The sequence below is a fragment of the Balaenoptera borealis genome, assembly GCF_965194805.1.
Source record: "Balaenoptera borealis genome assembly, chromosome: 3".
Lineage (NCBI taxonomy): Eukaryota > Metazoa > Chordata > Mammalia > Artiodactyla > Balaenopteridae > Balaenoptera > Balaenoptera borealis.
In genome coordinates this window covers 173,881,996-173,909,084 of record NC_138866.1, presented here as the reverse complement: position 1 = coordinate 173,909,084, position 27,089 = coordinate 173,881,996, and positions in this window count along the sequence as shown.

Genomic DNA, 27,089 nt, shown 5'->3' with positions numbered 1-27,089 from the left:
AGAACTGCTTTATTCCATCATACCCCAGTCACCAAACTGTGGTTAAATGGGTGTGAAGAATAAAACAGCCCAAGATTCCTAAAATGTCACATATTTGCAATGTGACCAAAATGGAACCAAGCCTGTAGGCTTGTCTCATTACTTTTTGGAAAAGGGAAAAGTGAATATCCATGGAGATGCTCTTAAAATTGTCCTCATTTTCTTCTGAAAAATCATACCAATTCATAAAGAAATTTTAGTCCTAGTCAAAGGGGTCAGCATACCCACCAAATGGAGACTCTCAAAGAAGGATCAAACTACCCAAAACTCTGGTGTGAGCTTTACGTTCTGAGGCACTAGTAAGACAGCTACGCGTACCTTTCAGAACGTGCTCACAACTTTATTTGCTCATGATAAAGAGCTCTCTCTTGCTCACAGTGGCTGCCCTCCTTCTGTGAGGCCTTGACATTAAGCCTTTCAGGACAGTAATTGCAACTTTTCTCTGAACTAAATGAACCAGCCTCTTTGGACTCATAGGAAGCATTTTAATGACCACTGATTGTGATGGGGTCAGTTCTTCCTAGATATAAATGCCCATCACAGGAATCAGCAGACCCAAGATTCTACTCACAGATTCTAACAACAGATTCTACAGGTAGAACAGTTATTTTCTTGTTTGTTTATTTGTTATAGAAGTTTTGGAAGATGACAACAGCACACATTGTTCATATCATCATCTCATATTAGCTTCTTATTTAAGACAGCAACCAAGCCTATCAGCTTAACTCTCTCCGATGTCTTTCTTCTTTCTTAAGATAAAAAAGAAAAAAAGAAAAAAAGTAGGGGACTTCCCTGGTGGTCCAGTGGTAAAGAATCCACCTTCTAATGCAGGGGATGTGGGTTCGATCCCTAGTCAGGGAAGTAAGATCCCACATGCCACGGGGCAACTAAGCCTGCGAGCCACAACTACTGAGCCCTCGCGCCTCAGCTAGAGAGACTGCGTGCCGCAAACTACAGAGCCCATGTGTCCTGGTGCCTGCGCACCACAACTAGAGAGAAGCCCACGTACCACAATAAAGATCCCGCATGCCGCAACTAAGACCTGATGCAGCCAAATAACAATAATAATAAATAAATAAATAACAAATCTGTATTTAAAAAAAAAGTAAATTAGTAAACCAGAATCCTCTGAGCCTTTTCTCCACCCCTCACCACACACCTTTGCCTTTCAGGATGAATATTTGATAACATTGGGACAATAAGCATGCTGTTCTGGGCCTTATAGTACTATAATAAAGTGTTACTGATATTTAAAATGCTACTGATGTTCTTATATGACTTTCGGATAATAACTGTAAGTCACTAATTAGATGAAGTAAGTGAATACCTGAGTCCTTAATCAAGTTTGAACCTAAGGAAACTTATAGAATTGATGAGGAAAACTTGACCTTCTCCTTAGTTGGTGTTCGCTGCTGTAACAGAAAAAGAAATCACCTAATATTTATTTACCTGTGTTATTTCAAGAAACAACACCCTATGATGGTAAACAAGGATTCTGAGCCTTTACTCCTTCTAAGTTATTGACAATAGCTACTGATATCAATCTTTATATTAGCAGGATCCAAGTGTTTTTATAAGTTTCCTAGGGAAATAGGCAATAATGAGATGAATTAAAACAGAGTATAGGTCTGAGAACAAACACGTTTTTCTGAAGAATCTTAGAAAGAATCGGATGCAGTATGGTATTAGAGGACGATATCAAGGATGACACTGGGGTAAAATCCAGTTCTGATGCTTCATGTCTGTGTGGACTTGAGGAAGACACTTGAACTCTCTGAGATTCTGCTGCTTCATCTACACAGTGGGGGTAATAATGCCCCCCGCCCTTTGCCTTAATGGATTATTCTAAGAGCCAAGTGATTCTTAGAATACATGTGTTATTATCTTGAAGTTTGTTCGTAATCTAATGATCAAAGCCAATGGCCCTTTCTGTCTTTGTGTTACTCAAGCATTCTATATATTTAGTTAAGTAGCCTCAAACTCTCTCCTTTCATAATGTAACACTCTATGTGTTCTAGTCCCAACTTTAGAAAAGTTTCTTCATTCCTATCTTTTGTAGACTTTCTCCTGCCTCCTAAAGTTAATACCCCTGAAATTGTCTCTTTGGGTTTCTCCTCCTTCTCCTTCTCCTTTCCCTCTCTCTCTCTCTCTCTCTCTCTCTCTCTCTCCTGTGTCTCTCGCCAATCTTACCTGGCTAAGTATCCCCTTTAGGTGGACAATTCTCATGTCTACATGCCTAGTCCACAGCTCTGTTTCGAGATCCACACTGTTTCCAATTGCCACTTAGAAAGCTCCTGGGTAATTAACACTCAAGATTGACAGCTCCCTCCCCCAAACCAGCTCTTCCTAATAGACTGCTATTTCTATAAATGGCACCGTTTTCCTCCTAATTCCCCACTCTCAAAATGTCAGGTATATGTGACTTCTCTATTCCTTCTCCTCCACAATTTTCATATTTTGTTGGTTTACCCTCTACAGAATCCTTTGTATCTATTTCCTTCCAATTTCTATGACACTGCAATGGCTCAGACTTACCTTGCCTCCTGTCTAAACTATTCCCGTAGCCTCTCTTCATCCTCGCCTCCCTCTAATTCATTCACTACGTGCTGCCAGAAAAATCTTCCTAACGCACAACTCTGGACAAATCATTCTCCTACAGCACGTACTTTTAAAGACTCTGATTGCATATGAAATCAAATTCAGACTTCTTATCCTGGTTCCATTTATTCATTCCTTCAATGAATATTCATTGTTAAGTGCTGGAAATACAAAGATGAGAAAAACAGGCCTGATTCCTGCCCTCACTGAATTTTCAGTCTAGTATGGCAGACTAACATTGCATGAATGGGCAAACAAAAAGTTAATTCGAATTGTCAGCATTTTATGAATGAGAAATTAAGGCTATTTCAAAGACGTCCCCTGATCTGGAGGATCAGAGAAGGCTTTCCCACAGAAGTTTTATGTTTATATATCATACATGTAGAGACTTCCCTTTTCTCAAATCCTCTACTCACAATCGATCTTTCATTCAAATTGAACAACTTGGAATCCTTGGTTATGCCTTCTTCTGTGCTTTGTTCATGCTGAAACTTTGATCTATGCCATATTCTACATATCTTTCAAGCCCCACCTCCTCCATGTAGCCTTGTTAGTAATTTCTCCATTCAGCTGTGAGTTCTTCCTCCCTAATCCAGTGGCCAGGGATCCAATGATCTTGTTAAAACCATACTTGTTTGGAGGTTAAGATGGAAACAAAAAATCAGTTGTATTTCTAAGTATTAGAAACAAGCAAATGGAAAAAGAATACTTAACAATCCATTTGAAATAGCATCAAAAATTATGAAGGGCTTCCCCGGTGGTGCAGTGGTTGAGAATCCACCTGCCAATGCAGGGGAGACGGGTACGAGCCCTGGTCTGGGAAGATCCCACATGCCGCAGAGCAACTAAGCCCGTGCACCACAACTACTGAGCCTGCGCTCTAGAGCCTGCGAGCCACAACTACTGAGCCCCCGTGCCACAACTACTGAAGCCTATACGCCTAGAGCCCGTGCTCTGCAACAAGAGAAGCCACCACGATGAGAAGCCCGTGCACCGCAACAAAGAGTAGCCCCAGCTCGCTGCAACTAGAGAAAACCCGCGCACAGCAACAAAGACCCAACACAGCCAAAAATAAATAAAATAAATAAATTTATAAAAAAATAAAATTATGAAATATGAACCTCTGCTTCCAGCTCAGTTTTACTGTCCCACCTGAAACAACCAAGCAACAACCAAAAATCGATAAATAGATCAGTAAATCAACCCACACAAAATATATGAAACAATGACTTTGAAGACACTGATTATCAGGCAATGAAGGACAGTGATCCCTGAAAAACAGAAGGTAAGCAAGGGGAGCGCTATGATTGCCTAAGCTTATGAGCTCGAGAGAGTTTGGGAGCTTCTAGGTTTCAGCACAGAAAAAACCAGGCAAAACCCAGTGACTTCTTGAATTGAGGAGATGGCACTGAGAGTCCAGAGAGACGGTGGGAGCTGGAGTATTCAGGACAGAGTAATAAGGAGGAGAGTTTTGCACAAAAAAAGAAATCCAGATATCTGCAGAAGGTCCGCCTCAGGTATGCAGCAGAGAATTGATCAGTGGATGTATGTGAGGAAACTACTTGAAAGTGGACTTGGATTAGTTGTAAATGTTTATTAGTAATAGTCGAAAACTGGAAATAACCCAAATATCCATCAACAGTTGAATGGACAGATTGTGGTATATTCATATAATGCAGTATATTCATACTCAACCATATTGACCAATCTCAAAAACAGAATGTGGAAAGAAGACAGTCACAAAAGTGTAAAAACTGTCTCTTTCCATACAGGAAGTGAAAGAACAGGCAAAATGGATCCATGGTGATAGGATTCAGATCAGTGGTTGCCCCCGGGTGTTGAGGATTAACTGGCAGAGACATGAGAGAACTTTCTGGAGTGATGGAAATGTTTGTTGTCTTGACTGGGGTGGTGGTTTCATGGGTTTATTATACATTTATCAAACTTGGTCAAAATGTATGCTTTAGATTTCTGCATTTTATTCTTATACACACGTTGCTTTAAAAATTAGACAAATATTAATCTCGTCGGGTAACAGATGATGAGTGACAGTTTATAAAGCTTGTATTTCTGAATATTTAATTTTTTAAGTAGGCTTTAAATTTCTACTCCGTTAAGTCATTAAATATATGACATCTCTTCAGACTTAAAATGCATCTGTTTATAAAAATTGTATAAAAACTCTGAGCCCTTACTTCATCAAAGAGTTAAAAGTTTTAAGAAATAAAAAATTGGGGCTTCCCTGGTGGCGCAGTGGTTGAGAGTCTGCCTGCCAATGCAGGGGACACGGGTTCGAGCCCTGGTCTGGGAAGATCCCACATGCCCCGGAGCAACTAGGCCCGTGAGCCACAACTACTGAGCCTGCGCGTCTGGAGCCTGTGCTCCGCAACAGGAGAGGCCGCGATAGTGAGAGGCCCGCGCACCGCTAGGAAGAGTGGTCCCTGCTTGCCACAACTGGAGAGGGCCCTCGCGCAGAAACGAAGACCCAACACAGCCAAAAATAAATTAATTAATTAATTTAAAAAAAAAAATTGCTGAACCATGTCTGTAAAACATGCTACTGAAACGGAGATGAGATGGAACGGGTTTCAAGACTGAAATGAAACTCCACCATAACAAAGAGAATGATGAAGAAAGGGGAGAACAATTAAAAGTTACAAGAATGATTAAGCATCCTAGGACGAATGCAATAGAAGTTGTGAGTGTGAATAACCAACAAGCCATGATCCATGCAGAGGAACCTAAGTCAGGAAATATGCGTTAGAACTGGGAGCCCTGCAGTGACCTTGGGTCCTGTTCTCATACCACACATACCTCTCATTCCACGGGACACAAATATGCCTTTCATATTAGAAAGAAGACTATTTCCTATATGCTCAGCCTTTCCAGTGGCCATCAACAAGCACAGGGACAGACATCTGGACAGAAACTACTTAGGTTTTCCAAAACCTTATTTCTTCCCAAACACATATCTTATTCTCTGAAAGTTTATTCAGTGGACTCATTAAGTGCTGTATTTGAGAACAAGATTTTAACATGATTTTCAAGAAAATACATAATTTGAGAAATATGTTCATATAATTAATAAAGACCTACTAGAATGGGGGTGTCACGTTGGCGACAGCCACTTTCTCATGGGTTGCTTTATATTAGAATCGTTTGCTCACTCCATTGTCTCTGTTCAGCTATAAACAACGTGAGGGCAGGAATTGCATCTTACTTCCTTTATGTATCTCTGTCAGAGCCTTGAACATGACTGGAGATTAAGCATTACTTACTCAATTAAAATTAATCAAATTGGCTTTTACTTTTTCCTCTGCATTTCCAGGTGCTCAAGAGTCCCTCTGGAACAAGTTCTTCTCCTTTTTTTTTTTTTAATATCTTTATTGGAATATAATTGCTTTACAATGTTGTGGTAGTTTCTGCTGTACAACAAAGTGAATCAGCTATATGTATACATATCCCCTCCCTCTTGCGTCTCCCTCCCACCCTCCCTACCCTCTAGTTGGTCACAAAGCACCGAGCTGATCTCCCTATGCTATGCGGCTGCTTCCCACTAGGCACAAGTTCTTCTAATCTGGATCCTTCATTGCTCTTTTTAGTGTGTTTTGAAGGTGAATATTTTTTATTCATTCGTGCGTCTCTTACTGATTTCTTCCCTCTTTCCCGAGGAGTTCAGCAGCTAAATAGAGAAACTGTTTCCATCCGTGGGATGAGTCCTGTTTTCTCTATGATTTCCTCCAAAAGAAAGAGCAATAAATAAAGCAGGGCAAACATGAGCTGTGTCAACATAGCAAAACACCTGCAGGATAACAACTCAAAGCTGACAAAGACTTACGCAACTTTTTAATGGTTTGTCCTGGATCCAACAGGATTTTCCTGACAGTAACTCTCTCCCTGCCAAAGGGATCATGACCCTTGAATCTGGTAGAGAAATTGAGTATAATACTGTACTGTTGCTTCTGGGAACGACAGGATAAAATCTGTGGTTGGAATCTTGGTCACAGAAAGATGTTGTCCATAGATTAGCACACGAGACAGAAAATGATCATAGTGATAGCAGACAAAACATCTAACATATATACAGGATAGGCAGTTTGCAAAGCAGTTTTGTAGCCATACAATAGACATATTGTAGCCCCTCTTCCCCCAACACACACACACACGCACACACCACACCAAGGGGGTGGCTGTAATTTTGTTCATTGCACAGATGAGAAATGGACTCTGACCGCTGGAGGTATTTACTCAGTCACAAAACCATGTTCCTCCTTCATATTTCTTTTTCTTTTTTAAAATTTATTTATTTTTGGCTGCATTGGGTCTTTGTTGCTGCATGTGGGCTTTCTCTAGTTGTGGCGAGCGGGGGCTGCTCTTCATTACAGTGCGCGGGCTTCTCATTGCGGTGGCTTCTCTTGTTGCGGAGCACAGGCTCTAGGCGCGCCAGCTTCAGTAGTTGTGGCACGCAGGCTCAGTAGTTGTGGCTCGTGGGCTCTAGAGCACAGGCTCAGTAGTTGTGGCGCACGGGCTTTGTTGCTCCGCGGCATGTGGGATTTTCCCGGACCAGGGCTTGAACCCGTGTCCCCTGTATTGGCAGGTGGATTCTTAACCACTGCGCCACCAGGGAAGCCCCCCCTTCATATTTCTGACTCGTATGCATTAACCAACTAATTCCATTTATGACATGTGTAGTCTTATTGATCTGTAGTAAAGCCATTCCTCAGCTTTGATACAATATCATTTAAAATTCATTACGGTGACTTCTGGTTTAAAAAAATACAAAATTTCTCCCAATTGCCCCTTAAAATAGCTATGAAACTACAGAATAAAGAAGAAAAGTTATCCCAAGGAAAATTAAGACAGTGATACAACTTATTAGAATTTGGGGTGAATCTTGACCAATGGAAAAGTAGATTTGACAAACATTAATAGGAAATACTAAGCACTTATCTTGTGCCAGCCACAGTGCAAGGTACTGGGAATATATTGTCAGTAAATACAATTGTAATCAGCCTCACAGAGTTCACAGTCTAGCTCAGCTTACTATAATCTCCCAGACACTGCTTCATAGTGTACCTAAACCACCTGGAAAGAAGCAGGAGTGTGACTTTTACCATCCCGGTGATCCTTGCACTCAGAGGCCCTGTATCTGTACCAACTGGAATATTGGGCAGGTGGTACTTAGTCTATAGATCCTTATCTGGCAGCCAGAGCACTGATACTTTCTTCTTGCTCCGCATCTCACTCTCCATTCCTCCTTACCCCACATCTAGCTATATTTTTGCATTAGCTGGAAAATAGGTATACAGTTCTTAGCATAGCCCTTGAGTCCTAGTAAGTTCCCATTAATGTTAGACATTTACATTATCTTTTTTATTTTTCTAATTCAGAGGTGATTATGATTCCAGAGAGTGATGGAACAGAAAGTAGGGCTCAGGAAAACTGGTGGCAGTATCAGTATATGGCCAGTGTAGACTCCGTGTGTCATGCTCCAAAGGCAGAGAGGGCCAAGATCGGAGAATGCCGGTAGGAGTACTGTATTAGTCAGGGTTCTCCAGAGAAACAGAACCAATGGAATGTATATAGGAAGAAATTTTTTATAAAGAATTGACTCACCCAATGTTGAAGGCTGAAAAGTCCCAAGAGCTGCAGTTGGCAAGCTGAAGACTCAGGAGGACTGATCATGTAGTTCAAGTCTAAAAGCTGGCAGGCTCCAAGAGCCAGTGTTTCAGATTGAGTTCAGAGGCACAGAAAAAAACAACAACAACAACAATGCCCCAGCTGGAAGGCAGTCAGGCAAAAGGAGTTCCTTCTCCCTCAGCCTTTTTCTTCTATTCAGGCCTTCAACTGATGGGATGAGGCCCACCCACACTGGGGCAGGTAATCTGCTTTACTCAGTCTACTCATTCGAATATTAATCTCGTCCAGAAACACACTCAAAGACACACCCAGAATAATGTTTGATCAAACATCTGGGCACCCCATGGCCCAGTCAAGTTGACACAAAAATTAACCATTACAGGTACCTAGTAAGGATATTAATTTTTCAACCATTCCATAGTTTCAAAGTGCAAGGGGTGAGATAAGATGTCATGAGGAGAATCACAACAATTAAAAATACCCTAAAAACCAGCAAGTGGACAAGTGCACTTTAACCTGCTCTCAAACAGCATATTCAGGAAGGGACGTCCATCTTCCCACAAATCTGCCAAGTGGGGTCAGGACAGTCCACGCTTCTATCTGTTGATAAAAAAGTATGACCAGATCTCAACTGATTGAAGAATGAGAAACAGAAGAAAAGTAAGGGTCTATAAAATGTGGTATAAGACTAGAGGAAAAGAATAATCTCCACAAAGTTTTGAAGAATTTCAGGAATCTCTTTGCCTTCCTCCACAAAGCGCAGGAAGATGCTGTCTCAATGAATTAAAGCAGAAAGACAAAGAAGGAAGAAAAACCCCAAAACGATGACAGGATGGGATAAAAAGGCAAAGCAAGATTTAAAAAGCAAAATGAGTAAAATGAGGACAACTTTAAAAAGGAAAAACAAATAGCACAGGTAAAATAAAGTCATTTTTTCATTTATGAAGAAAACATAGGGACTTTTCTGAATATGCAAGGGCTAAGGAAATATCTAGAAATTCTTCACTTAGTAATTGCTATTTTTCAGAATTGCTCTGATTGTTCTAGTCACCAAGTATTGATAAAATAAGAAAAATAAATAGATACAAATGTCAGAAAGAAGAGGAAACAGAAGCTCTTAGAACTGAGGAGAGAGTTCAGTAAGTTGGTTGATTATAAAATAAATATGCAAAATTGATTATTTTTCTGTATGCCAGTAAATGGTTTGAAAATATATAATCACAAATCATTATAAAGTATAAAATACCTAAGAATAAGCGCAATAAGAAATAGGTAGGGGGACTTCCCTGGTGGCGCAGTGGTTAAGAATCCACCTGCCAATGCAGGGGACACAGGTTTGAGACCTGGTCTGGGAAGATCCCACATGCCGTGGAGCAACTAAGCGCATGAGCCACAACTACTGAGCCTGCACTCTAGAGCCTGTGAGCCACAACTACTGAGCCCGTGTGCCACAACTACTGAAGCCTGCACACCTAGAGCCTGTACTCCACAACAAGAGAAGCCACCACAATGAGAAGCCCACACACCGCAACTAAGAGTAGCCCCTGCTTGCTGCAACTAGAGAAAGTCCATGTGAAGCAACGAAGACCCAATACAGCCAAAAATAAATAAATAAATAAATATATTTAAAAAAAAAAGAAATAGGTAGGAATGACATTGTAAAAATGATAAAACTTCACCAAGAGTGATAAAAGAAGACAAATAACTGAAGAGAAAAATCTATGTTCATTAATAGGACAGCACAATATTCTATTCTAACATACTGAAAGTTAATTCTTTCCAAGTTAATTTATCCATTTAATACTATTTGATTAAAATCTTAATGAGATTTTTTGAGATGACTCATCGAACAAGAATAACCAAAAGACAAATTAGAAAAATGTTACTAAAGACGGAGGCTTACTTTACCAGATTATCACTCATGACGGATACAAGGTAAAAAATGTATTTTCAGCTCTGATCTTGTTCTGACATCCAGACTCAGCTTTCCACCTGCTGGTGGACATGAAGTCCAGCCAGAACTTTGAAGTCAACACGCCCAAAGCTCCCCTTCCCAAAATAGCTCTCATAAAATCAATTAAATCACACATCAGATGGATTCAAACTGCCCAATACTTCTATTTCCATTACGACTCTCCTAATCAGGCTCTTACTTCCCTATCCCTAAGCTATTGCCATGGTCCTCGCTCAGATTTCTGACTGTATTCTCTTCTCTATACATGGGTTCCATCCAGCAGTCCCTCTGCCAACCACGCTACTACTTGACTAACCACCGTGAAGGGACCCTAGTCGTGTCACTCAGTCACATGCCTCAAAACTTTTAGTGACCGCCCCCCCAACTGTCTACTAAATAGACTCTAAACTTGTTAGATTATATTGTTAAAAGGTCCTGCACTTTTTTAAAAATAAATTTATTTATTTATTTACTTTATTTTTGGCTGCATTGGGTCTTTGTTGCTGCACGTGGGCTTTAGTTATGGCAAGCAGGGGCTACTCTTCGTTGCGGTGCGCAGCCTTCTCATTGCAGTGGCTTCTCTTGTTGAGGAGCACGGGCTCTAGGTGCGTGGGCTCCAGTAGTTGTGGCGTGCGGGCTCAGTAGTTGTGACTCACGGGCTCTAGAGCACAGTGTCAGTAGTTGTAGCGCACAGGCTTAGTTACTCTGCGGCATGTGGGATCTTCTCAGACCAGGGATCGAACCCGTGTCCCCTTCATTGGCAGGTGGATTCTTAACCACTGCGCCACCAGGGAAGCCCAGGTCCTGCACTTTTTAGTCCCTATTTGTCTTCTCAGCTTTCTCTCTCATTAAACTCCTTTCTGCAAACTATGGTCCAGTCAACCTGAGCTGCTCACTGGGCCCTAGGGATGCATCCCACTTTGCTACTTATGTGATTTTACTTTACTAACTCTAGAATGCTCTTTCCTCCCATTCTGCATATCCCAAGTCTACCCCACCTTTTAACCTCATTTCACCTCTAACTGATTCCTATACCTAGAGGTTTTCCTCTGTGGATCCTTTGGTACCTCATGTTCTACCTCAAAGCATGATCATTTCTAGACAAATTTTACTCTATTCTACCAGAATATAAGTTCCCTATGGGACTTTGCTTATTCACCTGTGGGTGTTCATAGCTTCCATCACAGTGCGCGACAAAGAGTAAATGATCACTTTATATGTTGAACTCATTAATTAATAGACATGCATACAATTGATCAAAATAACTGAAAACTTAACAAATATTTAGTTAGAGGAAACTGACATATATTGAGCTATCCATTAAAAAAGACTAGAAATAGAACTTTAAACTACTAATAGATTTTTTTTTTTTTTTTTTTATTAGTTGGCCATAGGTGCGTCGGTTTATCTCTGGGCTTTCTATCCTGTTCCATTGATCTATATTTCTGTTTTTGTGCCAGTACCATATTGTCTTGATGACTGTAGCTTTGTAGTATAGTCTGAAGTCAGGGAGTCTGATTCCTCCAGCTCCGTTTTTTTCCCTCAAGACTGCTTTGGCTATTCGGGGTCTTTTGTGTCTCCATACAAATTTTAAGATGATTTGTTCTAGCTCCATAAAAAATGCCATTGGTAATTTGATAGGGATTGCATTGAATCTGTAGATTGCTTTGGGTAGTAGAGTCATTTTCACAATGTTGATTCTTCCAATCCAAGAACATGGTATATCTCTCCATCTGTTGGTATCATCTTTAATTTCTTTCATCAGTGTCTTATAATTTTCTGCATACAGGTCTTTTGTCTCCCTAGGTAGGTTTATTCCTAGGTATTTTATTCTTTTTGTTGCAATGGTAAATGGGAGTGTTTCCATAATTTCTCTTTAGATTTTTCATCATTAGTGTATAGGAATGCAAGAGATTTCTGTGCATTAATTTTGTATCCTGCAACTTTACCATATTCATTAATTAGCTCTAGCATAAACTACTAATAGATTTTGATTAGAGAACTTTGTTGTATGGTTTTCCAGAAATGTTTTTATTATACAGTATCAGTCTTTATGTTTTCAACCTTAACTCTCTTATTTTTTCATTTCTTGACTTTTCACAATGAACAGAAAGAAACCTCATTCAGCCATTTCATTCCATTAGTATAGACGAGGAGATAAATTAAACAGATATTTATGAAGGTGATTCAACGAAGATTTCACTATCCCTTAGTCTTCATGTCAGGCAGTCTTGACACACCCAGAAAAGGTCACTTAAAAAAGGAAAAATAGGTTGGCATCAAAATAGTCTTCTGTAATATTAAAAACTAGATGAGCGTGAAGCAAATATTAAAATTTTGTCAAATCATATAATCAGTTTTATACAAGGCATATGAATTCTATATAATAACTAGAAATGATTGAACATATTACTTGAAATGTTTTGCATTAGTTCATTAAATCCTCAAAACAAGATAGGTGTTCTTCCCATTTTGCAGAGTGGAAAACCGAGGAAAGAGTGGTTGACCAAGTTTGCAAAGCCAGGATTTGATTAAGCTAAGATTTGGACCTTGGCCATGTGAGAACAGAACCTGCCCCCTTAACTGCTATTCTGTTTTAACTCACCATAGAAGATAATGTGGTGCTTTCCTTCTCGTTGCTGCTAAATACAACTGAAAACCTGGACAGTATATATAAAACAAACATAAGAAGAGTACATGAAAAGGTGTTCTATGTCAATAGCCATTAGGGAAATGTAAATTAAAACCACAATGAGCTATTACTACACACTTATCAGAATGGCTACAATAAAAAATAATAACACCATATGCTGGCAAGGATGTGGAGAAACTCGATCCCTCACACATTGCTGGAGGGAATGTAAAGAGGTAGAGTCACCCTGGAAAACACTTTGGCAGTTTCTTAAAAAACCTGTAATTAGCATATGACCCAACAATTGCAGTCCTGGGTATTTATCCCAGAGAAATGAAAACTTATGTTCATGCAAAAACCTATACACAAATATTTTTATTGCCACTTGATTCGTAACAGCCCCAAACTGGAAAGAACCCAGATGTCTTTCCTTGGGTGCATAGTAAAACAAACTGTGAGATGGCCACATCGTGGAGGACTACTTAGTAATCAAAAGGAACAAACTATTGATACACACGACAACCTGGATGAATCACCAGAGAATTATGTTGAGTGAAAAAAGGTGATCCCGATAGGTAACAGACTGTATGATTCCATTTATATAACATTCTTGAAATGACAAAATTATAGAAATGGAGGACATTATAGTTGCCAAGAGTTAAGAAGGGGTGTGGAGTGGGAGAGACATGTGGGTCGCAAAAAGGGACAACCTGAGGGATTGTTGGTTGCGGCTATGAAGTGTCCTTGATCTTGGCTGTACCGATGTCAATATCCTGGTTCTACTATAGTTTTCTTAAATTAATTTATTTTAATTGAAGTATAGTTGCTGTACAATATTATATGTTACTGGTGTACAATATAGTGATTCACAATTTTTTTCCTAAGTCATTTTAAAAAATGTTTTTATTTTATATTGGAGTATAGTTGATTTACAATGTTGTGTTAGTTTCAGGTGTACAGCAAAGTGATTTAGTTATACCTATACGTGTATCTATTCTTTTTCAAATTCTTTTCCCATTTAGGTTATTACAGAATATTGAGTAGAGTTCCCTGTGCTATACGGTAGGTCCTTGTTGATTATCTGCTTTCTATATAGTACTGTGTATATGTTAATCCCAAACTCCTAATTTATCCCTCCCCACACCTTTCCTCTTTGGTAACCATAAGTTTGTTTTTGAAGTCTGTGAGTCTGTTTCTGTTTGGTAAATAAGTTCATTTGTATCATTTTTTTAGATTCCACATATAAGTGATCTCATATGACATTTGTCTTTCTCTGTGTGACTTACTTCACTTAGTATGATAACCTCTAGGTCCATCCATGTTGCTGCAAATGGCATTATTTCACTCTTTTTTATGTCTGAGTAATATTCCATTGTATATATGTACCAAGTTCTACTATAGTTTGTTTTTGTTTTTGTTTTTTTAAATTTATTTATTTAATTTATTTATTTTTGGCTGTCTTGGGTCTTCGTCGCTGCACGCAGGCTTTCTCTAGTTGTGGTGAGCGGGGGCTACTCTTCGTTGCGGTGCCCGGGCTTCTCATTGTGGTGGCTTCTCTTGTTGCAGAGCGTGGACTCTAGGCACGTGGGCTCAGTAGTTGTGGCTCACGGGCTCTAGAGTGCAGGCTCAGTAGTTGTGGCTCATGGGCTTAGTTGCTCTGTGGCATGTGGGATCTTCCCAGACCAGGGCTCGAACCCATATCCCCTGAATTGGCAGGCGGATTCTTAACCACTGCGCCACCAGAGAAGCCCCTCTACTATAGTTCTGCAAGATGTTACCATTGGGATAAACTAGGTAATGGGGACACAGGCTCTCTCTGCATCATTTCTCACAATTGCATGTGAAGCCACAATTTCCCCAAAATAACACGTTTAATTAAGAAATGGATAATGTTCCTAAATCTGGAAAACCATATTTCTATGTTCAAGGGCAACAAAAAGACACACTCAGACTTACCACTCTAGCATCCTTTATGGCTGAAGGGGTGGCGTGGGTAGGGCGGGGTAGGGTGATGGCAGGGCTCAGAGAAAGTCTTCAAATGGAGAGGTTAAGAAAATAGAACTCATGAGGGCACATGAAAAATCTATGAAAAGACACAGCATGACCAATAAAATAAATAAAACAGTGTTAAGACAGAACAGTTGATGTTATGGTGATTACCACAAGACGCCTCACCCCCTAAGTGATGGTAAACTCATAGAGACCGTTTTCCCCTCACCCCCCTACCTACAATAATGCTTCCTCTTCCCAACTTGGCCGTGTACCTGTCAAGTCTTTCATACATTTTAAAGCTGTTTAAGTTTTAATAGGGCTCCAATATTCACTTCAAATGCCTGTTAATTGGATTTATACATTCTCCTCCATGAGACTAAGAAGTAGAGCTTTATGTTTTTATTAAAGCCTTTGAAGTATTAGGGTTTATTTTATTTCTTAAAATAATAGACCCAAATTAAATCTTAGCTTAAGAAATCTTTTCTATGGAAATAAGGAAAAAAATCCCTTTGGAAAGGATGAATACTCTTCTCTACCACTCGGAAAATCAAAGCTATTTTGATAAGTTTTAATTGCTGCCTCACCCTACTTGTTTCACTTTATTCGATACCAGAATCACTTCCTGTTGCATTGCCAGATGGTTAGAATGATTTCATGGCAACATCGCCCACATGTGCTTTCATGAAGTCTAAATAGAACAGTTCACATTTCTGGGCTAAATCAGAACTCCTGAAATGCCTTCTGCTCTAGAATAAAAGAAAGCAGAGATGCAAAGCTTTACGCACTTCTTGAAGTGTCAAGCCTCTGCAGGCTTCTGTGATGTAACCATTCCCTTTTCCTCTACTTGCATTCAGAGCAATGTCCAGTCTTGACTGCAGGATGGGATCACCTGAGGAGTTTTCAAAAACACTGGTGCCCGGGCCCCACCCCCAGAGAGCTGAATTGATAGGTTTCCAGTGTGGCCTGAGTCTCAGGAGTTTTTAGAGCTCCCAGAAATTTCAAATATACAGCCTGGGTTGATCAAATCTTTATGTGTTTGATCAAATCCAGGTACCATTTAATTTGCTGTTTTTATCAGCTCAATTCCTAGCCTGATGAAGCTGCATTTTTCAAAAATGTAATTGGAATTCTAAATCAGACTTTACATCAAGGATTTAAGTTCCCTCTTCAGTAATTAGCTCAATTTTATTTTATTTTTTAATTTTTATTTCCTTTTTTTAAATAAATTTATTTGTTTTATTTATTTATTTTTGGCTGCGTTGGGTCTTTGTTGCTGTGCGCGGGCTTTCTCTAGTTGCGGTGAGAGGGGGCTACTCTTCGTTGTGGTGCGCAGGCTTCTCATTGCGGTGGCTTCTCTTTGTTGTGGAGCACGGGCTCTAGGCGCGCAGGCTTCAGTAGTTGTGGCTTGTGGGCTCTAGAGCGCAGGCTCAGTAGTTGTGGCGCACGGGCTTAGTTGCTCCCTGGCATGTGGGATCTTCCCAGACCAGGGCTCGAACCCGTGTCCCCTGCATTGACAGGCGGATTCTTAGCCACTGCACCACCAGGGAAGCCCATTAGCTCAATTTTAAATTAGTAAATTAGTTATCTTGATCTTGGTAATCATTCCATGTCTATGTATATAAAGTCATCACGTTGTACCCTTTAAATACATACAGCTCTATTTGTCAATTATTCCTCAATAAAAATTTTTTTAAATGCTCCTAAATTTTACTAGTAAAAAAAAATTAGTAAGTTAGATTTTGCAGTTTGGGTGTTCATGAACAAACTGGAGGTCTCTGACATGTAGCAGTTGTAATTGGGCTGCAGCACAAACTTGAATGAGATGCGCTGCAGGCTGGAGAGCAAGGGCAGGTACCTCTCAATTCAGTCTTGCAGTTTTCCCCTTGTCATGGCTGGGCTCACTGTATAACATCTTTATGTGCACCTTTAAAAATGGCCTATAGGTGAGAAGGAAGATGCTGGTGAAAGTGAAAAGAGCAGTTCACTTCTGGTGTGAAGATATCCATCAAAAACATTCCATTGTGAAACGTTCCCATGTTTCTGTAATTCATGTATTTACCTTCCTCCCCCCCCCACCCCCAACCCCCCGACACACACAGTCATATTTTCCATCATTTTCAAGAGCCACTCATGTTTCTATAGTATATTTGCCGGGAAAGGAGTAGCGCGTTTATCTCCGGTTTGTCCTGGAATCAGGTAACCATGTAGCTGCACCTGCACTCCCCTCTGTTCCCTCCCAAGGCTTCCAGCTTTTGTGTTGAGCCTCGGTCCAATGTGGGGCTAGTTGCTGCACCAAACCTTGGCACTCCCAGCTTTCCTTAACAAAACGCTGTCGTGCCATGCTAGGCGGAGGGGTGATGTGGAGAAGGGCAGATGTCGTCTTCCGCCCCATCCTTTGCTTCTCCCTAGTACCATGATACCATGACACTGAGTCTGTGAGAAGATTTACTGAAAGTTTGCAACTCACTGGAGAGAATGACAATGTAGGCAACGGAACTTTATACAGGAGGCAAAGTACAGCTGTTCTCAGTCTAAGACAAAAGGAAAAGAAACAACACTCCTTACAGGGTCCTGTCCTGGCACGTTGCAGTGCTTAGCCAATCTTCCCTGTTTCAAGATCTACTTTCCTCTCTCCCTCTCTCTCTCTGCAGAAAGGCCCTTCTCCAATTCTTTACAGTACTGGAAAAATCCTTCCCTCCCTCTGAAATAACGCCTCCGTAACCAGGGCAATCCATGGCACCTACAACTCTCGGTGCATTTCCCAAAAGGGGGTTGCAGCGTGCATCCACTTAGCTTAAAATCGACTCTACAGTCCTCCTTAAAACCGTGATCAGGGACTTCCCTGGTGGCGCAGTGGTTAAGAATCTGCCTGCCAATGCAGGGGACACGGGTTCGAGCCCTGGTCCGGGAAGATCCCACATGCTGCGGAGCAACTAAGCCTGTGCGCCACAATTACTGAGCCTGCGCTCTAGAGCCCACGAGCCACAACTACTGAAGCCCGCGCGCCTAGAGCCCGTGCTCCGCAACAAGAGAAGCCACCGCGATGAGAAGCCCGTGCGCAGCAACAAAGACACTACACAGCCAAAAATAAATAAATATAATAAATAAATTTATAAATTAAAAAAAAGTGAGCAGTGACAATTTGTAGAGTGCAGATGACGCTGCCTACCTTCTTCTTAAAAAGCTTTTGGCCAAAAACGAAAATGAGTTGGGAGCCATGAGTCTGCGTGCCCTCTGTTGGTAGCATTTCTCTGAGCTTCTCATTTTGCTGTGCTAAGTGCAATTCTGATATTAGGTACATGCATTTTTCACACAAAACAGTCCCTAAACATATGCCAACCACTTAATTAGGCATCCAGTTGAAGTAACAATGACGTCCTCTGTTGCTGGAGGAAACACTGGTTGGGACTTACTGGGTGACAATGTATCTGTCTTCACTTCCTAAAGGATTTTCAAGGATAATGTTTATATGGAATTTTCCCTTTGGAAGTGTTGACATTTGACCAGGGGTCAGCAAACTTTTTCTGCAAAAGTTTATGTAGTCAGTATGTTAGGCTTTGTGGGCTGTGTGGTCTCTGTCACTATTACTCAACCCTGCTGCTGTAATGTGAGAGCAGCCGTAGACAATATGTAGACAAATGGGCAGGGCTGTGTTCCAATAAAACTTTATTTACACAAACAGGCAGTGGGCCAGACCTGGCCCCTGGGTCCTAGCTTGCCAACCCCTGCTTTAGACAATCCCTCACATAAGAGGCTACTTGGAGGCCTCAGCAGAATCATCCAGGTGAGCTCTGACAGGTGAACTGTCCACGGTTGGGGTTGTGGCAGTCCAGGGCTCCTGGTGTTTGAGATCTTTGCATCACAATGAGGTGAAAGTCCCCATTCATTCTGAGGCTACCAGTCTTTGTGAGTAACTCTGAGGAAACAGACTCAAACACACTCCTACACAGGTGCACCCACTTCCGCCCCCTCACACACATTCACACTTTCTTCTCCCGACGACAAGCAATTCTCAGGGACAGACTTGTCTACGTCCACATTAAAGGAAAGAAAGAGTTTCCTAGAAGCAACAAAATCTGCACAGCTGCCCTGTTCACAGTAGAGAGCATATTCTACATTATATCGCAGGGCAAGTTCAATACTCTTGTTTTCTTTCTCTCCCTCCCAGCCATGCCAGTAGGAAATGAGGTCCCTCACGATGTCTTTCCAAACAATACAGTCCTCAACCCCTTGGCTAAAAGGACAACTGCCTGGATTTTGAAATTACCGTTTTTTGTTTTCGTTTTTGTTTTAAACTACATACAAGCTCCCTCTAAGTGTCTCAGGAGAAGGGGAGCTGCAGAAAAATATATTCTCCTACCCTTATCTCCATCTGTGGTCAGTCCCTAGAGGTCAGAGCAGTATGTGCATGTGGTTCCTTGAGTTACACCTGAGAGTTTGGGGGTTGGCTAACCTATTAGTAGGTGTCTCTTGAAGATGCCAAGGGCTTGCTGCATTGATATCACATGGGAGTAGGGAGGATCCTTTTCTCTGGGACAAGCACCTATAACTCGTTATAGAAGACTTTCTTCACGGGGACAGTATGGGGTCTTACACAGAACACCAAACAGAAGGAACACCGCTGTCCTCTTTAGACAGTCCTCCTTCACTTTTACGGAAATATGCTAAAAGTGTCTCTTCTTTCTCAGCCATACACATCCTCATCACCATTCTGTTTTTCCTATGACTTCACTCTCTTCCTTGACTTCACTCTCTTTCCTGTGACTTCACTCTCTTCCATTGCCCCATAGCATACATCCTCCAAACTGAAAATGGTCCACTGGGATTTTACTCTTGCCCAATGGCAGGACCAAGCCACTCTACGATGGCCAGAAGAGCTGGCGGCTCTATGACCACCACCCCGGCTCTCTTCCCTTTCTTCACACAGAGGAAAAGTCATAAAATCCCCTAGGAAATAACATTTTTCTGTCTCTGTGTTTTCAGTTCTGGTTAATAAAATTCTGCAGTGTATCACATATATGGTCATGCTCTGAAGTTGTTTGATGCATGGGTACTTTTTTTTCTGACTAGGCTTTGAATTTTTTTATAGCTTGATGCAGTACATACAGAACCTCTCACTCAATGGTGTGTTTGATTCAAGCAAGATTAGTTTTTAAAAACTATAAATTTATTTAGTAAATGTTTTCAAACGTTGTTACGTGAATGATCACACATTATTTTCCATGTCCACTAGTGACTGGGGGGAAAATGCATGTGTTTCAATTAAAGCAGAGAGATTGAAATCAGATTTTTTCCTTTTTGACTTTTTAACTCAAATATTAGTTTAATCTAAAATTAATACATGTTTGTTGCAAAATCCTGTAATATTACAAAAGTATGAAAGGCAGAAAATAGTAGCCATGTTGTCCTTTAATCCTACCCACACTACCAAAAGAAAATATATCAAAGTTTATAGTGAATATTCTTCCCAACACTCTAATTTATTTTGCTTTATCCTCTTCCGTGAGACCAGAAAATTTTAGGTAAAGGCTGTTCCATCAAACTGCGTTCTCGAGTTAAGAAGATGTAGAGAAAATGATGTAGAACTGATTCATGATGGATATGTGAAGTGAGCAAAGAAAAAAACCTTTGCGGTATAAGATATCTAGGTTTTTAACTATACTTAGTAAGAGGAATAGGGAAAAGTATGTCTACTCCATCTTCCTGGAAACTGAAGTCTAAGGAATTTTATCGAGTGAGTACTGAATGGTTCAACTGTAACTAACCTGATGGATTAAAATGGGGAGATGTGCTAATTTTTAACAATATTTCCATTTATTCAGTGAACCTCTCCCCCCTGCCACCCATCATGGGATATTATTTAATATTTTGCTTAAAGTTAATACCAGTATTTTAAGAAAAATTTTAAAAATCACTATTCGCATCGGAAATTGGCTCATGGCTTTCTTCTTCCGGCATATATTTATCATTCAGCCTTTAGAAAATTGTTTAAAATTTTTTGCTTCTTTATTTATACCCTAGAGCCATTTAAATTGCATAGGAATTATCTGTTCCTTAAAGAGCTGTACAAGAAATTTCTGTATCCCAGAAAGCGTTTTATTTATGGCACTTTTTAAAAAGGTATTTCTTTGAGAACTTTCTTGATTTCTTCCATTGTTATTGTTTTCTTTACATAGGCTTTGTCTTTTTTTCTTTTTTTTTTTTTTGGCTGCGTTGGGTCTTTGTTGCGGCGCACGGGCTTTCTCTAGTTGCAGTGAGTGGGGGCTACTCTTCGTTGCGGTGCATGGGCTTCTCATTGTGGTGGCTTCTCTTGTTGCGGAGCATAGGCTCTAGGCACGCGGGCTTCAGTAGTTGTGGCATGCGGGCTCAGTAGTTGTGGCTCACGGGCTCTAGAGCACAGGCTCAGTAGTTGTGGCACATGGGCTTAGTTGCTCCACGGCATGTGGGATCTTCCCGGACCAGGGCTTGAACCCGTGTCCCCTGCATTGGCAGGCGGATTCTTAACCACTGTGTCATGAGGGAAGTCCACGTAGGCTTTGTCTTGAGTCAACGTTTGGAATTTTATATTTTCCCTGTTTTCAGATATATTATCAAGCTCTTGCTTTTACTTCTCTTATATTTCCTCCATTTCTGTGGTTATTTTCTTATTCTTATTTCCAGGTATTCATGTTTTCTTCTCTTTTTTTCTTATTAAATAATCAAATGATTTATTTGTGTTATTGCTTTTATTACAAAAGTTTTATTTGTAATTTGCACTGCTTTTTGCTTTTCAATTATTTGATTCAGTGTTTTACTTTTATTAATTCTCTCATTCTGCTTTCCTTAGGTTTAACTTTGCTTCTAATTTCTTGATTTCTAAAAATCATTTTCATTGTTTCTTTTTTGGTAGTGAAAATATATGAGGTTATGAATGTTCTTATAAGTACACCTTTGCTCACATTCCTCAGGCCTTGATAACTACTGTTCTCATTTTCCTTCTTTTGTTGATACTCTGACATTTGGATTTTGGTCACCTGTGTAATTAATACAAGAGTTGTCTAGGGGAGCACATGAATAATTCCCAAGGGTTGAAGGCTTTGCCTCCACTTAAAAAAAAACCAATTTCGAGTTGTATGTGGTAAAACTGTTGTATGCTATTTCTGCCTTGTAGAATGTACCAAAATCTTTTCTATGGCTTGACCTATGGTCAATTCTTATCGTGGTTTCATGGGAGCCTTGAGAGAAGGTAGTCTTTTATTTTTAGAGAGAGAGTTTGATAGATACTTATAATTTCAAGCTTGTTAATTATATTATTCAGGTTCTCAGTGTTTTTATTTTCCTATCTGTTTGCCCCAACAAGGACTGAAGAAAGGCATTTTAAATTTGTCATTTAAAAAATGGAAGTAATGCTTTCTCATAAATAATTTTAGGAAAAAAACTCCAAATGGTGATCAAGGTGCTTTTTCCTCTCCTTCGCCATTCTCAGTTCCTCGCCCCAAAGACAAATGCTGTTCAGATTTTCTGGTTTTAATATATGTTGTGGAAATAGATAGATTGTATTACATACTATATTATGTCTAAATATATGTTATTTTTTTAACTTTATTTTTTTTTATTGGAGAATAGTTGCTTTACAGTGTTGTGTTAGTTTGTGCTGTACAATGAAGTGAATCATCTATATGTATACATATATCCCCTCCCTCCCACCCCCCCATCCCACCCATCTAGGTCATCACAGAGCACCAAGCTGAGCTCCCTGTGCTATACAGCAGGTTCCCACTAGCTATCTGTTTTACACATGGTAGTGTATATGTGTCAATCCTAATCTCCCAGTTCATCCCGCCCTCCCCATCCCTCCCCATATCCACGTCTGTTCTCTATGTCTGTGTCTCTATTCCTGCCCTGCAAATAGGTTCATCTGTACCATTTTTCTAGATTCCACATATATGCATTAATATACGATATTTTTCTCTTTCTGACTTATTTCACTCTGTATGACAGACTCTAGTTCCATCCACATCTCTACAAATGACCCAGTTTTGTTCCTTTTTATGGCTGAGTTATATTCCATTGTATATATATACTACATCTTCTTTATCCATTCATCTGTTGATGGACATTTAGGTTGTTTCCATGTCCTGGCTATTGTAAATAGTGCTGCAATGAACATTGGGGTGCATGTGTCTTTTTGAATTATGGTTTTCTCTGGGTATATGCCCAGTAGTGGGATTGCTGGATCATATGGTAATTCTATTTTTAGTTTTTTAAGGAACCTCCCTACTGTTCTCCATAGTGGCTGTATCAATTTACATTCCCACCAACAGTGCAAGAGAATTCCCTTTTCACCACACCCTCTCCAGCATTTATTGTTTGCAGATTTTTTGATGATGGCCAGTGTATGGTGATACCTCATCGTAGTTTTGATTTGCATTTCTCTAATAATTAGTGATGTTGAGCATCTTTTCATGTGCCTCTTGGCCATCTATATGTCTTCTTTGGAGAAATGTCTATTTAGGTCTTCCACCCATTTTTTGATTGGGTTGTTTGTTTTTTTGATATTGAGCTGCATGAGCCGTTTATATATTTTGGAGATTAATCCTTTGTCCATTGTTTCATTTGCAAATATTTTCTCCCATTCTGAGGGTTGTCTTTTCATCTTATTTATGGTTTCCTTTGCTGTGCAAAAGCTTTGAAGTTTCATTAGGTCCCATTTGTTTATTTTTGTTTTTATTTTTATTATTCTAGGAGGTGGGTCAAAAAAGATCTTGCTGTGATTTATGTCAAAGAGTGTTCTGCCTATGTTTTCCTCTAAGGGTTTTATAGTGTCTGGCCTTACATTTAGGTCTCTAATCCATTTTGAGTTTATTTTTGTGTATGGTGTTAGGGAGTGTTCTAATTTCAATTCTTTTACATGTAGCTGTCCAGTTTTCCCAGCACTGCTTATTGAAGAGGCTGCCTTTTCTCCACTGTATATTCTTGCCTCCTTTGTCATAGATTAGGTGACCACAGGTGCGTGGGATAAAATATGTTTTTGATATGTCTTCAGAGCTTTTTATTTTAAAGACCCAAAATGTTGCAGCTAAACCCTTTCCCCATCCCTCTTTTCTTTCCTTCCTCCTTCCCTCCTGAAGTTGATGTGTATCATTCCATGATTTTTATACTTTTCATTCACATGTGTACATTATAAACAATATATGTTGCACATATGGATACATATGTATATAATATTTACATCATCAAACTGCTCATCTTATCACAATTCGCCTTTTCACTCAACATAATTCTTTTGATATAAATTGATATTTGTTGATATTTTCATTTTACCTGCTAAATAGATTTGGATCATTTAAACAAAACTGATTTTTGTTTACCTACTAAAGAGAATATTATTTCTGCTTTTCTAGAAAGGCTTACTTTATACTTTCTGCTTAGATATAAAAGGGACAGTTTCTCTGGGTGGATATCCAGAAGTAGATTTTGTCTAGAATGGAGTATGTACATCCTCAGTTTTCCTCGCTATTATATTTTAAAATGTGCTTGCCAAAGTGGTTTTCATTTACTCTTCAGCACATATTTTATTGGGTGTCTAGTATATGCCAGGCCTGTTCTAGGCACAGGGATTTAGCAATAAACAAGATACTTATTTCCTGTTCTTCTGAGGTTTACATTCTAATCTGGGAAGAGAGGCAATAAATAACAATATTAAACACCAGGTGGCAATTAGGGTTAGGGGTAGTGCTTTGAAAAATTAAATAAAGTGTAAGCGGTGGGGAGAGAGCAGTTGGCTTGGGGTGGGGTGGGCAGATATGGTACTATTTTAAGTCGGGCTGGGGACTCAGGGAAGACCTGTCTAGTAAAGTGATGTTTGAGCGAAGGACTGAATGAAATGAGGGGGAGAAACCCGAGTGGATATCTGGGGAAAAGTGTAGTCTAGGCTGGGGAAACAGCAGGTGCAAACAGCAGGTGGGCTGCAGGAGCCGTGTGTGTGTGTGTGTGTGTGTGTGTGTGTGTGTGTGTGTTTGTGTGTGTGTGTGTGTGTGTTTGAAGAACAGCAAGGGTATAGGTGTGGCTGCACTGGAACCAGTAGCCAGGAGGTGGCTCAAATAGAACCAAGGGAAACTATTGTAAGAATTTGGGCTTTTTATCTGAGGGAAGTGGGAAGCCAGTAGAAGGTTCTAAGCAGAGAAATGACCCGACCTGACTTAGATACTAAAAGGGTGACACTGGCTCCAGTGTTGAGAGCAGGCACTAGCAAAGTTGTGGGCAGAAACTCCAAGATTGGTTAAAGACTGTCATCACAAGCCAGGTGACAGATGACTTGGCTTAGACGTGAGTGATAGCTGTGGAGGTGATCGGATTCTGGATACGATTTAATATTAGAGCTAACAGAGCTGACTGGTGGTAAGATGGGGGGTGTGAGAGAAAGTAAAGTCAAGGCTGCCTCAAAGTTTTTGGTCTGAAGCAACAGAATAAACAGAGTTGCCGATTAATATGGGAAAAGCAGATTAAGGCCTTTTACACTTGAGACCCCTTTTGAGTATCAAGGTGGAGGTAATAGTCATTACAACTTTTGCAGACAATCCAGGGGTTGGGGACTGAGCAAGTAGAGTTGCCATTTACTGGTTTTATGAATTTATATTTCCCGCCTGCAGTGTGTAAGAGCTTCTGTTTTCATCAACACTTCAGCCCTTGATGTTATCAGACTTATTTTTTGCCAGGCTGATGGGTTTGAAATGGTCTCATTATCATTTCAATTTGCATTATGCTGATTCCATTGATATCGAGCATCTTTTATTATGGTTAGTGACCACCTGTGTCTCCTCTTTTGTGAATTGCGTATTTATCTTTTCTATTGTATTTATTGGTTTATAGGGGCTCTTTATAAACTATCGATGTAAATCCTTGGTGGGTTATATCAGTGACATATATCTTCTGCTAGTCTGTGTCTTTTCACATTATTTCTAATTATTTAGTCACTCAACACTTCTGCCTTAGATACCAGAAGAATACTATTAGGGAATACTAACTCCCTATAACCACTGAGGAAATTACTGCAATTAACACTTTTTCACCTTTCTTTGTCCTTCCACCTCTCAATTTTTTGTACCCTCATTTTGATTCTCATATATTATACTGACAGCGTTATTACTTTTCATTGTAGGACCTTTCTTTCAAGATGTATAATGTGTACATTCTATATAATCAGTTGTTTCAGTCCTTTTATATTTACTCTGAACCCTGTCTTAGTGGATTATAGGGTTGTATCATATAATTGTTTTGAGGAAAGGTGATACATTTCCCAAATATCTACATAGTGGAGAGTGTCTTTCTGTGGCTTTTAAATGTGGATGACTACAAAGTATCATCTTTAAGGCACCTTTTTTTCTTCAAAACTCTTTTATATCAATTCATACTGAGAAGAGTTCTGCGGTCAATAATGTTTTTCCTTTGGGCCAGAGGTCAGCACACTTTTTCTGGAGAGAGCCAGATAGGAAATATTTTAGGCTTTGCAGGTAGTATGGTCTCTGTTGCAGTGTCCTGCCTCTGCTATTACAGTGCTGAAGCAGCCGTAGACAAGTAAACAGATAACCATGGTTGTATTCCCGTAAAACTTTGTTTACAAAAACAGGCAGCAGACTGGATTTGGTCTGTGGGCCATAGTTTGTCATCCCCTGCTTTAAGTGATTCACTTTGATTTACTTTTAGGATTCCTTTTTTTTTTTTTTTTTTTTAAATAATCAAAGTTTAATGACTTCCCCCAAGTAATTATTCTCTTTCAATAATTCCTGAAACATGGTAAGTCTTTTTAATCTTTGACATTGCAAAAAAAGGTGTTCACATATAGTTTAGACAAAAGCTAAGCTCCTATACCAAAAAGATCTTAAAAATACTGTGTTCCTTATATATAGAAGTGGTTACATGGAAGGTTATGTCTGTTTCTGGTAACAAGCCAGAAGTAGGCAATTCAGGCCTGTGGCAATGTCTCTGGCATCTTCCACAGGTGACTTCCATCTCTGGGTCAAAGGAGATGCTCCCATTCTCAGTATCTACAGGAAGATTCTCAGATAAAATATAGGACACCCAGTTCAATTTGAATTGTAGATAAACAATGAATAATTTTTTAGGACAAGTATGTCTCACGCAATAATTGAGATATACTGAAAATGTGTTCTTTGTTTATCTGACATTCAAACTGAACTGGGCATTCTTTATTTTTATTTGCTAAATCTGGGAATCCTTTTTTCCAGCCATCAT